General features: G+C 47.6%; 2 long non-coding RNA genes across 2 annotated transcripts; both read right to left on the bottom strand.

Moving 5' to 3' along the window:
- Window positions 1–3484: 3484 nt before the first annotated feature.
- LOC311256955 lies at window positions 3485–4714 on the bottom strand. The gene is made up of 2 exons (XR_014622540.1): window positions 4511–4714; window positions 3485–3782 (listed from the first exon to the last, which is right to left on the bottom strand). It is a non-coding gene; the product is annotated as an uncharacterized lncRNA (long non-coding RNA).
- Window positions 4715–10650: 5936 nt separating this feature from the next.
- On the bottom strand, window positions 10651–11840 carry LOC311257187. The gene is made up of 2 exons (XR_014622596.1): window positions 11637–11840; window positions 10651–10948 (listed from the first exon to the last, which is right to left on the bottom strand). It is a non-coding gene; the product is annotated as an uncharacterized lncRNA (long non-coding RNA).
- Between the last annotated feature and the right edge of the window lie 2514 nt (window positions 11841–14354).

Raw genomic sequence — 14354 nt, 5'->3', positions numbered from 1 at the left:
GAAATACCCAGGTCTAGCCTAGCCCAACCGATAAGGTTGCTTACGCAAGTTCAGAGGTCAGAGGTCAGAGGTGTTGGTAATAAATGAATGAATGAAAATGAATGCTTAATGAATTTAAATGTGGACCAAAAATATGTTTCAATTTGGATTATACAGATTTTTGATTATCCAGTTGGGTGTGTTATTGGGATTTTATTTAATGTGCACTAATACAATTTTGGTAACCTCACAACCTCAGAGCAGACAAAGTTGTGCGCACCCCCAGGGGGGCGCGGACCCCAGGTTGGGAACCACTGGTCTACATGGATAGCTAGTTCAATTGAATTTTCAAGGGACTCAGACTGGACAAGTAGCTAACTCATCCTGTAGATTGTCATTTAACCCCCTCAGAAACACTCCCAGGGGCGCCTGCACATTTCACTCACTCTCAGCAGCTAGAATACGGAAGTTCACGGAGAAAGAGGCAGATGGCTAAGAGGCCTGACATATTGCTAACAGGCAATTACCTGTATCTGGGCCCTGTACTGGGTGATCAAAAACTTTACGCATCTCGCTAACAAAGGTAGAATAAAAGTCAAGAAATACAGATTTCCTCTCCCATAAAGCTGTGACCCACTGAACTGCCTTACCCCTCAAAAGAGCTGGATGAACTCACAGGTGCTGGTGTAGCAGGTGAAGTTGAAGCCAGTTGAGCAGTGATGTGATCGAGTTGAGTGCTGAGTTGGTTAACATTAGAGCTGAGACCATGCAGGGAGTCCATTACCTCATGGAGAATGTGCTTATGTCGGCCGACGAGCACTCCTTCTGCACACAGTGCTTTGCTGGAAGTTGTCTTTGTTTGCTGGGTCCATGTTTGTCCAGATTGTTCTGTTTTATTCGTGGGTGTTTGAAGCATGACCCAAAAGCGGAAGACCAGACTGGGATAGGTTTAAAGGAATTTATTTAACAACTGTAGTGCAGTGTAGAGGTACAAGTCAGTGGCTCAGGCTGTGGATGGCTGGTGCAGAGGAGAGGCTCGCAGCAGAGAAGGAAACGGTTCGGTGGGGACACTTGAGGGGGAGACACAGGTGTAGAAGCAGGCTGTGGATCAGCTGGTGTGGTAGCAGGGCTCACCGCGATGTCAGCTGGGGTTTGAGAGGGGATGCTGGTGGAGTGAGACACTGAAGGTCAAAGGTGGAGTCGAGGCTGGTGACAGAGGTGCCGTAGGTTGGGTGGCAGGGTGGGATGATGCTCGGAGGTTACCAACACTGGAGAGGTCGAGGACTAACAAAGTTATATCAGCGGATGAGCAAAAATACATGCAGGCAAATAGTCGTAGAAAAGGGTACGAGAGGTTCAGCCATCTACCACGTTGTGGAGTGGAAAAAAATATGGCACAGAGTGAAAAGCAGACCAGAATATTTAAGCTGAAGCTGATGATTAGATGAACAGCAGATATGTGAGGCAGGAGCCGGTGATCAAATGTGCTGCAGGTGTGAGAGAGGAGGCAGCTCCAGCCATCAGGGAAGCCATGACCAGCCTCTGCAGAGCACCTCTGAAAACACAAAAACAGCCACACCAAAAGTTCCAATCATGACATACTTATTGGTTTGTATTTTTGTTAGCTAGTTACAGCTCCCTTTTCGCCCATCTCTCTCTATCTCACTTAGAAACCAACAATAGACAACAAAAGTAACATGAATCAAGACAGCAGTCAATGCTAAATACTCTGATTTGTGTAAAACTCACTTTAAATGTCCTTAGTGTAAAATGTAGTGCCATCTTGCAGAACAGACTTGGCAGAAATTGAATATAATTAGTACCTTTTAATTAATGTTTATTACACGGCTCTATTAAATGCTGCTCTCTGATTGGTCCATTGCTGCGTTCTATGGTCTGTTATTTCTGTATAATGACCGTCGTCAAGTATAACAGACCGTTGCTAGGGACGGCGCTCTGATCCGCCCCGGCAACATATAGCAACATAAGCAAGACAGCTGGACTTTCAACACGTTACACCAACCACAGCATAAGAAGCACCGCTGTCCAGCTCCTCTCCGACCCCGACAGGTTCCATACAACCTGTCGGGGTTTATTTCTCCATAACAACCTCCGAACTATACATTATCCCTTACATTATCACCCAAAAAATAATAGTTGTTGTGTTTTAATTACCTTAGAATGAGCCGTTTATATCTACATAGGAAGTGGGTACCCCTCCACAGAGGTCGCTGTGTTGCACTGCCATGTTTTTACAGTAGCCCAGAACAACCAAACATGGCAGTAGTGAGGGCCTTTCACGTTTTTAGTGGGTGGCCGCCAGAAATGCACAGGTTGGAAGAGTAAGTGGCTGCTGTTTCCTTCCAAACAAATTGTATTGTGAGATGTTTGAAACTGTGATCTGATAAAGGGTGATGGATCAAGAAAAATCGCAGAAATGTGAATTGTTGTTGAGGAAACAAAAGCTCGAAGACAAGAATGCAATCAGGACAAGCGACAGCATAATACAAGAAAAAACATTGGACTTGCCTCTCCAAGATGGAAATCTCTGATGAAAGACAAAAAGAGAAATGTACACTGACGCTGAAGTTCCCGACTTTCTGATGGACAGGTATCAGTAACGTTAAAGATCACAGCCAACCATAATATATGGGTTAATTAGTGATGCAGTACAATCAAAGAAGGTCTGTGACCACATGCATATGTTAATTTTCACATCCATATTGACTCAGTTCATTTCAGTCAGTTTGCTGCAAGGACCGGACTTGAACTGACCCCTGACAAACTGACTTACCTCCGCAAGTGTGAGGTTGTTTCTCCATCTCAGGGTGTTGCTACTGCTGGCCAGAGCCTATACCTTAACAGAGTCCAGGCCTCAGGTTCACACATTTTGACATTGCTAGTGCAGAACCACCCTGCTAAATACAAAATACAATACAAAACATAACAGAATAACTGTCATGATCTGTCAGATTCTGTGGTGGATATTTTGTGCTTGGTGTTTGTTCCTTATTCTGTTGTGCTTGTAGAGGTGCATTGAGAGGCTGGGCAGAGCTGTCCACTTCCTGGAGCTGCTGACACATGCTCACGTGTAGCAGGTTGGCAATCAAAGCCTGCTGATAAGCCCTGCTCTCCATGCTAGCCAGGTGATTTCGTCAGTTAAATGCGTTACATGGTAAATGAATTAACAGCTGGGCTGCAGTTGTATGAAGTCAGTAGAAAGATCAGAGAACCCATTGCTGACAGAGAGCTTTATTTATTTACTTCATTTATTCATGAAGTTTGGTTCATTAATTAATCTATTTAAGGGCTTCTGAAAATTTGACCAATTCTGCTGGGTCAAAAATATACATGTGGCAACACGAGGGTTATTACTAAGTAATGTACTCCAGACCGACAACGCCACCTTGGGTTAGGGCCCAAGGACCCATACTAAAGATAACTACTACTAACTATTGTAAAAGGACACGCAGATTGGTTCACTCAGGGAGAGCAGGAGACATGGTTCACTGATTTTCATACAAAATTTTATTATTAAATGAACAAACACTGGCACTAGTTTGGTACTGTAAACAAAAGAGAAAAGGAACCCAACTTAAAAGGTGGGGTTACAGGCTGAGGCTTACCGGCTGGAGGAGGGGTTAGGCAGGGAAGTGACATCCAAAAGAAAAAGGAGAGCACCCCACTCATACAGCAAAAATGTGACTTGTAACAAACAAAATCTTGAACAGGGATCACACAGCACACAAGGGATCACCACCACCCAGGAGAACCACCACCACCAACACCGTCGGCCTTCAGCACTAGGGGAAGAGGAGAAACACAATTAGGAGGGCCCACAATTATGGAGAACCAAACAATATTTCATAATGTGCCAACAGAATATAAAGGATCAATAAATAAATGAAAAGTGTTAAATTGAATTACTTATAAATCAATCACACAACAGAAATCAAAAGAGTCTCTGGCCAGAGATATCAACTTAATAATAATTAAATCAGTCTTAACACAAATAACTGGGGAGTTCAAATACTTCTTGGGAAATTCCCTCCCCAAACCGAAATACAAGACACTCCCAAATAATAAACAAATTAATTACCCCAAAGAAAACCACCCAACTACTAGGAAATTACCAACAGAAATTCAACCATTAAACCGAAGATAAACAAATAAACACCACCAAACCTCAGCAGATTGCCTTTAAAACATACACACACACACACACACACACACACACACACACATACACGCCGAAGCAGCGCCACAGGTAGCAGCAGTATGTGGCCAGTAGCAGGAAGCAGGCTGACCGAGGGCGGCCGACCGGACCCAAACCAAGCCCTCAGAGCGGCGGCAGCAAAGCAGCGGCAGCAAAGCAGCAGCAGCAAAGCAGCAGCAGCAAAGCAGCGGCAGCAACAGTACAGTGGCAGAACAGCGGTGAAGCAGCAGTAGCAGCGTAGCAGTGGCCCAGTAGCAAAGCAGCAGTAGCAGCGTAGCAGCGGCCCAGTAGCCGTGATTGCACAGCTGCGCTTACTTAGCTTAATTAGCGTTAGCATCCATAACTCCGGTTATCTGTCCGGGCGTATTGGCGTCCCATCCAAAGAGGGAGAGGAGCGGAAGAAAACATGCACAGCGGGGGAAGACAGCCACCATGCAGCCCAAGACCAGCAGACAATGCTCTAGTTGACAGCGGTTAACAGCCCCAGATAATCGCCACGACCGCGGTGGAGACGCCGGATCTGTGCTCCGATGCTAGCGGCGAGTACAACGACCCGGAAGTGGGCGGGCCGAAGAGGCAGGAAGCGAGAGGTCAGGAGGAGGGACACGGCCTACTTTTATCCCCTCGGTATGAACAACGATTGGCTAATAAGCCAGAGGGGCGGTGGTGCAGCAAAACTAAGGTGATATGGCAGTAATGCCTCATACCACTACAATCCACCCCCCCCATTTTCATCGTCGACCCGACGATGCGCTTAAAAGACTCAACTCTCAGACCACGGTCTAAAGAAAGCAGACACAGCACTTAACTGAATGGCTAAAGGCCCCTCCTGAGCCACCTCGTTGGCAGGCCTGGGCAAGTGATGAAGGTTCGAATGTTGACCAGCTGTAGATCGGGTCGTCCGTCGCCTGACGGCTTCATCACTCCCTGGCTGAAGGACTGCCGAGGGAGCGGCCCTGACAATATAAGGCCGGACTGTCGAGTGGGCAGGAAGTGCTGAGGGCAAGGGTACTGTGCGTAGCACAGCGGTGTCGCTACTCCCAGAAAAGGGAGAGGCCAAAGGAGCTGAAAGAGCAGGGGGCAATGGGGCTGTCGAGACGACTGGTGTCGCCGATGCAAGAGCCGGTTGGACTTCTCCAGCAGCACGACCAGCAGGGGGGAGGATGGTATCCCTCACTACAGCCATCAAGTCCTCGTCATCAGATGAGCTTGCAAGCGCTGCTGGCCGGCCAAGTGAGATGGAAAGAGGAGCGTGGTTATCGCCTGAAGCAGCCATCCCAACTACGGCTTTAAGCAGTGTTCGGTGCACCCGTTTGACCTTGGCAGGGTCATCCTCTGGTGCAACTGTATACACCGCACCATTACCAGGGGGAGCTTTGATCACTCGATGCACCACAGGACTCCATCTGTCCTGGATCTTATGACGACCCTTCCAACCAAACTCCTTTAAAAACACTAACTGGCCTACCACCAGTGGTTCTGACCGGATAGACTGGTCATGGTTTTCCTTTCGGCGTTGAGCTGCCTCCTTCAGCCTGCCCCGAACGCCTTCAAACGCCACATGTAGCCGGGTCTGATGTTCCCGGACCCAGTCATTCACTGTCCCATCCACAGGATCCTGCACTCTTCCCAACAAGAAATCCACAGGGAGCCTTGCTTCACGACCAAACATGAGGAAAAATGGGGATTCCCCAGTGGATTGGTGTGGTGTGGTGTTATAAGCGTACAGTACCTGAGGTAGACAGGCGTGCCAGTCACGCTTTCTAGAGGGAGGCAAAGTGCGCAGCAAGTCATGAAGAGTGCGATTAAAACGCTCGCACTGACCGTTACCTGCCGGATGGTATGGTGTAGTGCGGGATTTCTCAATGTTATAGAGATTGCACAGCTGCTGAATGAGCGCACTTTCAAAGTTGCGACCCTGATCAGAATGAAGGCGTGCTGGAACACCAAACTTTGAAAACCAATCCGTGATGAGCACTTGTGCCACCGTAGAGGCGCGCTGGTCACGAGTGGGAACGGCAAGGGTGTACTTGCTAAAAACGTCCGTCAGCACCAGGACGTTCTCTAGCCCGTTATGGGTGGGTTCAAGCAGGGTGAAATCCATTGCCAAGATTTCGTTAGGCTCTGAAGCGAGCAGATGTCCCATAAAGCTATGAGCTGGTGGCCTGGAGTCCTTAGCCACTTGGCACCGCTCACATGCTTGACACCAACGCTTCGCATCAGATGACATCCCCGGCCAATAGCACCGCTGCCGGAGCAATTCCAAAGTTCTGCCCACCCCCTGGTGGCCATGATGTTGATGGACCTCCAGGAGGACTTTGTCCCTCAGAGCAGCCGGCAAGAGCACCTGGAGAACTACTTCTCCCCCGTCAGAGCGAGAGACTTGCCGGTACACCACTCCGGCCTGCTCAACCAATCGCGCCCACTGCTTCAGAAGGACCAAGGCTGGTGGAGATAACCGCTTGCGTTCATCATAAGTCGGGTATCGTTTCTGCTGCCAAAACACAAGGACTTCCTGGGTCACAGGGTCAGCTCGCTGAAGTTCCCCAATGTCTGCTGGCAGATGCTGGGGCAGGGCCTGCACAGCAGCCTGGCAGGCTCTCGGCCCACTGACCTGGAGAACCTGCTGCAAGGGCTGAGGAAGTGATGTGCCGGAGACAATGGTTTCAAGATCTACAGTCATGGGAGGATGCAAGCGGGACAGAGCATCCGCATTAGTGTTACTCTTGCCAGAGCGGTAACGGATCTCGAAATCAAATGACGCAAGTTGGGCTGTCCAACGCTGCTCCAGGGCTCCAAGTTTAGCCGATGTCAGGTGGCTGAGCGGGTTATTGTCGGTGAAGACAATACATTTGTGGCCAAGCAAGTACTCGCGAAATTTATCCGCCATAGCCCATTTCAATGCCAGAAATTCGAGCTTCATGGAGCTATAATTGGCGGGGTTGCGTTCAGTCGGCCTTAAGCTTCGGCTGGCGAAAGCTATGGGCCGCACCCTTCCTTCTCGCTCTTGGGAGAGCACTGCACCTAGGCCTCCATGGCTTGCGTCGACTTCCAAGATGAAAGGAAGGGAAAAGTCGGCGTATGCCAGCACAGGTGCAGTAGTCAGCTTAGATTTTAAAGCCTCAAAGCTCAGCTGATGTTCCCCTGTCCATTTTTCCACAACGGATGGTTCAGACCGTCTGGACTTGGACCCCACAAGTTCAGCTACAAGGCGATGTAGAGGTGCAGCCAACTTGGCAAAGCCCTCCACAAAGCGACGATAGTAGCTTGCGAACCCTAGAAAGGACCGCAGCGCCAAGATGGTGGTGGGGGGCTGCCAGTTGGCTACCACCTCAACCTTGCCTGGGTCGGTAGAAACACCCTCGGTTGAAATAATGTGGCCCAAATAACGCACCTCTTGCTGAAAGAAGGAACACTTTGACAACTTTGCCTTCAGACCTTCGTGCTGTAACCGCTGCAGCACCACTTCCAGCCTCTGGAGATGTTGCTGAAAGGTGGAGGAGAAGACCACAATGTCGTCCAGATACAAAAGTAATGACTGACACTGTTGATCTCCAAAAACCCGCTGCATGAGCCGCTGGAAAGTGCTGGGCGCATTACACAACCCGAAGGGCATGCGGTTCCATTCAAAGAGTCCGAAAGGAGTACAAAACGCCGTCTTAGGTCGATCGGCCTCTGCCACCGGGACTTGATTGTACCCGCTGGCTAAATCCATAGTGGAAAACCAGCGGGCTCCCGTGAGGGCATCCAGCGATTCCTCGATCCGAGGAAGAGGAAATGCGTCTTTTCGGGTCCTGCTGTTAAGCTGCCGATAGTCTACGCACAAGCGCAGGCTACCATCCTTCTTCTTAACTAGCACAATCGGTGAAGCAAACGGACTGCAGCTTTCTCTGATGACCTGCGCACCCAGCAGCTGGTTAATGTGCTCCTTGACCACTTCGTATTCTGATGGTGGAATACGCCTATAGCGCTGACGTATAGGGGTGTCGTCCAGAAGCGGGATTTCATGCTCCATCAGGTTAGTGCACCCCAGGTCGCTGTCGTGGGAGGAAAAGACAGAAGCGTATTTCCAAAGAAGAAGTCTGGCTTCCCTCTGTTCGTCAGCTGACAACACAGATAGGTCAACTGCGTCTATTTGGTCGTGCAGCATAGGAACCACAGCCTGGGATGCAACGGTGGCCAGGTAAGATGGAACCTCCTTGACACCAGAAGGTAAGCTCACCACACCAACCTCACGCAAAGCACCAACCTCTGTACGAGGGTAAAGCAACACATCAGCAGTCCCCACATTTACAACAGGTATATACACCGTACCTCCCTCAACCCGAACCAGTGCTGGGGACGCAAGCAGTCCAGCAGGAAGGCCCCGATCCAAGGGCTCAAAGAGCATGACAGTCCCAGAATGCTGGGCAGAACAGGTAGTTGGGACAAACTGCATAGTGCCACCAAAGATACGGCAAGCTTTCTTACCTCGCAGCTTGACCGTGCTAATGGCATCAGAAGAGGGAGTCAGAGAGGTTTGATGGCATCTCTGCAATGCCTGCACCACAGACTTTGGTGCTTCAGTGACGGTGGGCAGATTAAACAGGGCGGGGCCATGTTGCCCAAACAAGGTGCTGTAGCATCTTCGTAAAATGTTCATCCCCAAGACACCTGGGGCAGGAAGAGAAACATCAGCTGGAAGGTCCCTGACCACCAGTAGCCCACACCCTGGCAAAGTCCTACCACAAAGCTCGACTTCAAGCTCCAAGTAGCCAAGGTATGGGATGGGCAATCCATTGGCCGCCTGAAGCTGAAGCCAATGGCAAGACTGAAGCTTGTCTTGGTCCCAAGTCGCAAAGTGTTGCCTGAAGAAGCTTTCTCTAATAGTGGACACCATAGACCCTGTGTCCACTAAGCAAGGAACCTTTACTCCCCCCATAACCACGTCCATGTGTGGACAAGTGCTGATTAGCTTAGCTTCTCTCCCATCCCCCAACATAACATGTGAGCCAGTGGCAGCTCCCCTCGAACTTTGGCTCTGCAGTTCGACGGGCGCTAGTTTCCCGAATGCTGAGTTGGATCCCGCCGAGAGGCTGGCCGAGAAGAAGCGGTCGCTGAAGGTTGAGGAGGGGCACGCTCTCCTCTACACTCCCTGGCGAAGTGGCCAGGCTGCTGGCATCGCCGGCAGATGACCGGACCACGGTAAGAAGAATGGTTACGCTGCTGATTGATCTGCAGCTGAGCAAGAGTGTCAGTGAGATGGTTAAGCTGTTCCTGTTGGAGCTTCAGCATTTGTTTCACCTCCTGCAGCTCTGAAGCCTGGGGTGGACTAGCGACTGAAGGAGCAGTCTGGACACCACACTGCAAGCCCATCAATGAAGGAACTGAATGGCTTCGGCCGCGCACACCCCCTGGCAATCCCTCTCGCTCCCACCTAATTGCCTCTGCCCTAGCATCCAACAGAGAGACTGTAGGCTGCCTGTGTACTAGTTGTTTTAATTCTCGACGGAGGGAACCATCAATGACGTTTTCGATAAACTGATCGCGCAGCAAAACATCTGCATTTAGCATCTCGCTTGGGGCGCTTTGTTTAACCGCAGACATCAAACTCATTAACGCCAGGGAGAACTCTTGGAGAGTCTCCCCATCTTGCTGATGCCTCGAGAAAAATGCCTCCTGTAAGGCAACGTACGAGTCGGCGCGACCATACAGCTCTCGCAAAACCACGATAATTTTGGCTGGATCGCTTCTGTCCGCGGTTGAGCGATATTTTATTTCTTCACGCGCCTCTCCCTCTAAATGATCGAAAAGAAAGAACGCTTGGTCGAATGTGGACAGGTGGCGAGCCCTCATACAAGCCTGAGCCTCCTCAATCCACTCCTCTAGCCCTATATCTGATCTACCCCTAAACGCTGGACACCTCCTATCTCGGGGTACAAGGACTAGTCGCTCTGTTACCGGAGCGGTAGAAGTGGACGGTGCTGGGAGGGGGTCAGCAGGAATGGAAGGTGCAGCACTAGGACCAGGCACAACCACAGCCTGTTCCTGCTGCAACCTATCATTCTCTGCCCTCAACTGGGCCACCAAATCCCTCAACTCTTGTAACTCTCCCTCCATTCCTATACAATTACAGCTAAACTGAACGCTAAAGTCACGGCTACCAAAAGAAAAACAATGGACTCACCGCTGGTTCGCTTTAAGCTGCCATTCATTCACACACACCACAGGCAATCTGAAAATCAAAAGAACAGAAAGCAAAAGAAAACATGGAACACACGTCTCCACCTCCACTGAGTTGATCCTGCCGACAACGCCAAGTTTGTGGCAACACGAGGGTTATTACTAAGTAATGTACTCCAGACTGACAACGCCACCTTGGGTTAGGGCCCAAGGACCCATACTAAAGATAACTACTACTAACTATTGTAAAAGGACACGCAGATTGGTTCACTCAGGGAGAGCAGGAGACATGGTTCACTGATTTTCATACAAAATTTTATTATTAAATGAACAAACACTGGCACTAGTTTGGTACTGTAAACAAAAGAGAAAAGGAACCCAACTTAAAAGGTGGGGTTACAGGCTGAGGCTTACCGGCTGGAGGAGGGGTTAGGCAGGGAAGTGACATCCAAAAGAAAAAGGAGAGCACCCCACTCATACAGCAAAAATGTGACTTGTAACAAACAAAATCTTGAACAGGGATCACACAGCACACAAGGGATCACCACCACCCAGGAGAACCACCACCACCAACACCGTCGGCCTTCAGCACTAGGGGAAGAGGAGAAACACAATTAGGAGGGCCCACAATTATGGAGAACCAAACAATATTTCATAATGTGCCAACAGAATATAAAGGATCAATAAATAAATGAAAAGTGTTAAATTGAATTACTTATAAATCAATCACACAACAGAAATCAAAAGAGTCTCTGGCCAGAGATATCAACTTAATAATAATTAAATCAGTCTTAACACAAATAACTGGGGAGTTCAAATACTTCTTGGGAAATTCCCTCCCCAAACCGAAATACAAGACACTCCCAAATAATAAACAAATTAATTACCCCAAAGAAAACCACCCAACTACTAGGAAATTACCAACAGAAATTCAACCATTAAACCGAAGATAAACAAATAAACACCACCAAACCTCAGCAGATTGCCTTTAAAACATACACACACACACACACACACACATACACGCCGAAGCAGCGCCACAGGTAGCAGCAGTATGTGGCCAGTAGCAGGAAGCAGGCTGACCGAGGGCGGCCGACCGGACCCAAACCAAGCCGTGAGAGCGGCGGCAGCAAAGCAGCAGCAGCAAAGCAGCGGCAGCAACAGTACAGTGGCAGAACAGCGGTGAAGCAGCAGTAGCAGCGTAGCAGTGGCCCAGTAGCAAAGCAGCAGTAGCAGCGTAGCAGCGGCCCAGTAGCCGTGATTGCACAGCTGCGCTTACTTAGCTTAATTAGCGTTAGCATCCATAACTCCGGTTATCTGTCCGGGCGTATTGGCGTCCCATCCAAAGAGGGAGAGGAGCGGAAGAAAACATGCACAGCGGGGGAAGACAGCCACCATGCAGCCCAAGACCAGCAGACAATGCTCTAGTTGACAGCGGTTAACAGCCCCAGATAATCGCCACGACCGCGGTGGAGACGCCGGATCTGTGCTCCGATGCTAGCGGCGAGTACAACGACCCGGAAGTGGGCGGGCCGAAGAGGCAGGAAGCGAGAGGTCAGGAGGAGGGACACGGCCTACTTTTATCCCCTCGGTATGAACAACGATTGGCTAATAAGCCAGAGGGGCGGTGGTGCAGCAAAACTAAGGTGATATGGCAGTAATGCCTCATACCACTACATACAGTTGTTCTAATATTTGGGTAAATGTCCCTTGGCCATTTTCACCTCAGTTAAGTGCATTTGATAGCCATCCACGCCTCTGACTGAATTTGTAACCACTCCTCTTGAGAGAATAGTTGAAGTTCAACCAAATGTATTGGCTCCTGGCACAGACTTGTTTCTTCAGCACAGTCCTCATGTTTACGATGAGGTTCGAGTCAGGACTTGGGGAAGGCCATTTCAAAACTTTGGAAATTAGTTTAGGTTTTCTTGAAGAATTTGGAGATAATCCTCCTTCTTCATAATTCCATTTTCTTTCTTTAGCACACCAAACCCACTGGCAACAAAACAGCCCCACAGCATAATACTACCATCACCATGTGGTAAAAAGTAGGTATGGTGTTCTTGGAGTCAAAGGCCTCACCTTCTCACCACCAAACATATTGCTGTTCATTTTGGCCAAACAACTCAATTTTGTTTCATGTGACACAGAGTTTTCCTCCAGCAGGTTTTTTCTTCCTCCATGTGATCAGCAGCAAACTTCAGTCAAGCTTTAAGGTGTCACATCTGGAGCAAGGGCTTCTTTCTTGCACGGCTGCCTCTTAGCCCATGGCAATGCAAAACATGCCTGACTGTGGACACTGACACCTGTCTTACAGCAGCTTCTAATTCATTGCAGACTTGCTTTTTAGTGGTTTTTCATTGACTCTTGACCATCCTAACCAATTTTTTCTCAGCAGCAAGTCCTATTTTGCATTTTCTTCCTGATCATTGTCAGTAACACAACTGTGCCATGCACTTTATACTTTCAAGCATTTGTTTGCACAGTTGATTTTGGGCCTTAAAACTGCTTTGAAATGGCTCCAATTGACTTTCCTGACTTTTTCAAACCAATTATGTGCTCTTTCAGGTCTATGCTGAGATTTTGATTATAGAATTTGTGTCAATCAAATTTGTTTTGTAGCATGGACTCTTAACAAATACTACAGTGTGTTCACATCTTTATAGACATCTGAAGAAAACCACCTGTGTTTAAAACATTATATCAGTCATGCCCACTTTCTTGTGCATAATTTGGTCTCCACTTTTCTGTCTTTTTTCATTAGAATACACCAATAACATGCTTATTATCTCCTATTTCACCTAAATAAGTAATTTAACCACGTCTGTACTCTTATTGTCTTCATGTGATTGGACAGACCTGGATATGGGGGGGCTAACACCTGATTGTGATGGGAACTGAGACTGTACTGGAATGATTAAACTTTAAGGACACTGTAACATGTAGACACTCATTATATTTACTTTTTGACAAAACAGACACAGCCTATTATACACAAGTTTTGCTGATTTATTTGCCAATATTAATATAAAATAGGAGACAACAACCAAAGAACGTAACAAGAAACTTTGTATTAGTTTATAATATTTATGATAGTGTATAATGTAATATTTTGTGACTATACCTGAGAGATACAGACTGGGAATATTGTCCTGGTGTGAATGTGTATATATGTATCTAATCAGGAAATTATGATTTGTTTTTGTATCACAAATAAATATAGGTGTCTGTTCACAAGACCATCTGTGGTCGAGTCAAATCCACAACAAATAATATTTGGGGAAAACATAGAAGTGTGCCAGTGTTTTTCTTCTTTTTATTTTTTAAGTTACTCACTACTCAAGTAACATTTGTACTCTTACTCAAGTAGACATGACAGTAACATCTCATCTTGGAAAGAAAGTGAGCAAGCATATTTCCGAAAATGTTGAACTGTTCACATAAAATTGAGAGCTTCAGAGTCATTGTTCAAATTTTTCCCTTGCCCTACACGTACCTTCAGACAGACAGAAGACCCATTTAAACCTCTCATCTGTATCCTCCTGTTAAATTCACAGTTCTTTCCTAAACCCTTGTCTTTCACACTGCTCTCACAACTCCCACCTGAAAGCCTTTTATGAGAATCATTTAGCATCCTTGCCAGTAAGCTTTTCGATCTATTCCAACTGCTCATGCAAAGTAGTATAAAGAGAATAGAGAAGACAATGACAGATTTAGATGGCTAACAATAATACTCCAAGGATTTTAGCCATACTCTAACTCAAAGTATTTAATAAATACAAATACGGATGGACTTTTTTATGACTCAACAGGTTTTTTTTTTACTGATTGAATTTTTTTTCATCAGAGAAGTTAATTTATCTCCTTCACGAAAGAAATTGGCCACTGACAGTCAGAGAAAAGGTTCATTATTACAGTCCAGGCCTTTCCTAGCAGATGCAGTCAGCATTGTCCTAAACTTCAATACACCATTAACTTTTATCAGCTAAATGCTGCC

This window comes from Pagrus pagrus (genome assembly GCF_965226575.1).
Source record: "Pagrus pagrus genome assembly, chromosome: 5".
Classification (NCBI taxonomy): Eukaryota; Metazoa; Chordata; class Actinopteri; order Spariformes; family Sparidae; genus Pagrus; species Pagrus pagrus.
This window is presented reverse-complemented; position numbering and strand designations above follow the sequence as displayed.